Raw genomic sequence first — 4482 nt, 5'->3', positions numbered from 1 at the left:
GCTCCGTCTAACACTGCAAGGTAGAGTAGTAAGGGTCTACTTAGCTCGGGCGGGACTAGGATTGGTGGTGTGGACAAGTACTCCTTGCTGCTGTCAAAGGCCTTTTGGCAGTCATCGGTCCATTTGGTAGCAGCGTCCTTCTTTAACATCTTAAAGATTGGCTTGCAAATAACTGCAGACTATGCTATGAATCGGCTGATATAGTTAAGCCTTCCCAAGAAACTCATCACGTCCTTCTTGTTCTTTGGCGGTGGTAATTCTTGAATTCCTTTGTCTTTCGATGGGTCCAGTTCTATTCCTCGGTGACTCACAATAAACCCAAGCAATTTCCCAGCAGGAACCCCAAATGCGCACTTCGCGAGGTTTAGTTTCAGGTTGTACCTCCGTAGTCTATTGAAGAACTTCCTCAGATCTTCCATGTGATCAATGGCCTTCTTGGATTTGATGATAACATCATCTACATATACCTCTATCTCCTTGTGTATAATATCATGGAATATGGTAATCATGGCCCTCATGTAGGTGGCCCCTACATTCTTCAGGCCGAATGGTATCATCTTGTAACAGTACATTCCCACGGCGTAATGAAAGCCATTTTCTCAACATCTTCTTTATCCATCCAGATCTGATGATATCTAGCAAAGTAGTCTACAAATGACTGCAGCTCATGCTTGGCGCAATTGTCAATCATGATGTGTATATTCGGCAAAGGGAAGTCGTCTTTTGAACTAGCCTGGTTGAGAACCAGGTAGTTGACACAGACTCTGACCTTCCCATCCTTCTTTAGTACTGGCACAATGTTGGCTAACCATATCGAGTATTCTACGACTTGAGAACCTTAGCTTTGACTTGCTTGGTGACTTCTTCGTTGATCTTCAGACTCATATCAGGTTTGAACTTTCTAAGCCTTTGCTTTACCAGTGGACACGTCGGATCAGTTGGCAGTTTGTGAGCCACAATAGATGTACTCAGACTAGTCATGTCATCATACAACCAGGAGAATATGTCCTCATATTCTTTTAGAAATTTTGTGTATTCTTTCTTTTCTGATGGCGACAGGTGAACGCTGATTCATGTTTCCTTAATGTTTTCTGCATCTCCCAAGTTGACAATTTCGGTCTCGTCCAGGTTGGACTTAGGTCTATTCTCAAACTTCTCAACTTCTTTGACAATCTCGTCATGTATGCCATCTTTCTCTAAATCAATGTCCGTTTGTTGCGTTGTCTCATTGCATGTCACAGTCGTTAGTTCATCAAAATAAGTAATTATAATGCTGTATTGGTAAAGTAGGGAAAGAAAAATGATAGCAATAAATATTAATTCATAAGAATATAAAAAATGCTTTTGATAAACTGCTTTGAACATCGAAGATCTTATTGCGAGAATTGAAAATGCGAATAGAAAATCATTTAGTAAATAAAAACAGTGAATGATGCTTGTTTTAGCCTTTCTACCCGAAGCTCATCGGGCTTTGGTTGTCCTGATGGTTCAATTATTGAGGCGTGCCCCTCTGCTCACAACCTGTATGGAAGGGCCTTCCTTCCCCTCCTCCTCGAGAACAACACAACAGTCCATGCCATTGTCTTCTAGGAACAAGTTCTTTACCGCTGCAAGTGCTTCTTCTTCATCTGATCCATAAATAATGTCAGCCTGTTGAAAGTCTGCTCCAGATGCAGTATTGGCTGCTCTTGTGGATAGTAAGGACCACGCCATGGTGGCGACCAGTTGTTGAATTCTTCCAAGTGTATTCATATCCTAAATCGAAGGTAGTGTCATGTTTCTTGAGTTTTATGGGTTTAGAGATTCCTTGGAGGTTCTTTCCGAGCCTTTTGCTAGGTTTGTACCCACTTCAATTCAGTATACTCTTGATTTTGTTATCCCACTACTTGTCTTTGTCGATAGCATTAACCCGTTCAATGTGGTGGTAAGTCTTTCCACCCAGCTTCCTTCTTCTCTCGATCACCGGAATGGTCTGGAGACTATATATAGGGTTGCTACCGTTGCCGTGAATGATCACCTCCTGGTGATTCCATTCGAACTTTACTGCCTGATGCAGTGTTGATGCTACGGCCCCAGTAGCATGAATCCATGGCCGTCCCAACAGTAAGTTGTAAAATGCTGGTACATCTATCACTTGGAAATTGACATCGAACCATGTTGGTCCCATCTGCAAGCATAGTATAATCTCCCCAATGGTGGACCTCTGAGAACCATCAAAGGCTTTCACATTGATTGCTCCATATTTTATCTCGTGCAGTCCTTTACCTAGCTTCTTGAGTGTTACTAATGAACAAATGTTGGGACTGGAACCTTCATCGATCAGGATTCTGGTGATGAAATAATCTTCGCATTGCACAGTGATGTGCAATGCCTTGTTGTGCCCCAACCCTTCAGGTGGCAGCTCATCCTCATGAAAGGTGATCTTATGGCTCTCCAGCATTTGTCCTACCATGTTAGCCATTTCCTCACCAGTGATGTTACTTGGTACGTATGCTTCACTCAGCACTTTTAACAGAGCATTCTTGTGTGCCTCAGAATTTTGTAGCAAAGAGAGAATGTATATTTATGTTGGCGTCTTGTTTAACTGGTCGATGACCAAATACTCCTTGGCCTGTATTTTTCTCCAAAAATCGTCTGGACCTGTCTCAATGATGGGTGGCCGATTGGAGGCCTGCTTGCTTGATTCAGCTAGATGTTCAGGGGTATAGACTCTACCAGTTCTTGTCATACCCTGTGCTGCAACAGTTTCTTCAAACCTGACCTTGCCTTTACTTCATGCCTCGGCTGTATAGTCCCAGAGTACGGCATTTGTATGGAATGGTGTCATGGTTGACATCGCCATTGGGATTGGCGTAACTATCCTTACTCTGAATGGAACACGTGCCTTGGGTGGCAAAACTGCAACCTCAAATGGTGTGGGTGCATTTGCTGGAGACACGAATTCAACCTCAATTTGTGTCGGTGTCTTTATGGATGGTGCTACTTTGAACTTAAGAGGTACATACGTATTCACCTTAGCATCTTCGGACGGTTGGATCTGGACAATGATTGGGTTGAGAGTAATTGTCGATTTCTTTGGGTCATCACCTTCTGCGATCAACCCGATTGATCCCTCGGGATCCCAATCATCTTCTATTTCAATCATGTGGATGCCTCCACCCTTATGGTCTGGCAGAGGGTTGTTGCGGACATTTGGAGTGGGTTCCTTTTCCACAATAATCTTGTTATCAATCAAGGTTTGTATCTTGTGTTTCAAGGAGAGGCATTCATCGATGGTGTGCCCTTTCATGCCAGAGTGGTATGCACAAGACTTGTTTAAGTTAACCTACTGAGAAGGATTCTCAGGGGTCGTAGCAGGGATGGGGGTGACATAACCAGTAGCTTTGAGCCTCTCATACAGCTGGCTGATGGGTTCAACAATGGCTATATATTGTTTTGGAGGCCTGCGATCAAAATTAGGTCGAGGTCTAGGGAAGTTTTGGCATGCAGGGGGTAATTGATAATGGGATGGTTGGGCATGATAAGTTTGGTATACATGAGCAGATTGGGAGTATCTGGGTGAAAGGGGTTGATATGTAGGAGGTGGAGGTGACTGATAAGGTTGTAGCGGAGCTTGATATGAAGGTGAGGGTGCTTGGTAATTTGGGGTTGGCTGGTACGTGAGTGGAGGTGTTGGGTAAGTTTGGTATTTGAGGGGAGATTTGGTCCTCTGTGCAACCATCACGGCCCCTACGTCCCTTTTTGTGGACACACCACCGGACTGTAAAGCCTTATTTGTAGCTTGCAAGGCCTCGAAGTTTGTAACCATACTGCTTTTGATACCTTCTTCAATTCTTTCACCCAATTTGATAATGTCGAAAAACTTGTTGTTCTCAATCATCATCAACCGCTCATAGTACTGCGAGTCTTGAGCCCGGACAAAGAACTTGTTTATTTGCTTCTTTTCTAGGGGGTCTGACCTTAGCAGCTTCGGACCTCCAATGAATAGCATACTTGCAAAACGTCTCTGTGGGCTTCTTCTTCAAATTTTGGATATAGAACACGTTTGGTGCATTCTTTGTATTAAACCTAAATCTATCCATAAAGTCAGATGTCATGTCTACCCAGCTTGACCACTTCTTGGGATCTTGGCTGATGTACCAAGATAACGCATCTCCCTTCAAACTCCTCATGAACAGCTTCATGTGGATCCTTTCATCCTTCCCTACTCCAACCAGCTTGTCGCAATATGCCCTCAGATGGACCTTTGGATCACCCATACCATCAAACATTTCGAACTTAAAGGGTTTGTACCCCTCGGACAGTTCGACATCAGGCTATATGCAAAGATCCTCATAGTTCAACCCCTCGATTCCTTTGCTTCCCTCAACGCCCTGAATTCGGCTTGTCAGTTTATTAAGTTCCTCGTCCAAGTTCCTGATAAGCAGATCCTTTTCATCAAATTCAGGTGTGCCTGAGTCAGGTTGGGTGGAGTGTGGCATG

Source organism: Nicotiana sylvestris, chromosome 11 (genome assembly GCF_000393655.2).
Source record: "Nicotiana sylvestris chromosome 11, ASM39365v2, whole genome shotgun sequence".
NCBI lineage: Eukaryota > Viridiplantae > Streptophyta > Magnoliopsida > Solanales > Solanaceae > Nicotiana > Nicotiana sylvestris.
Note: the sequence above shows the minus strand (reverse complement) of the source record.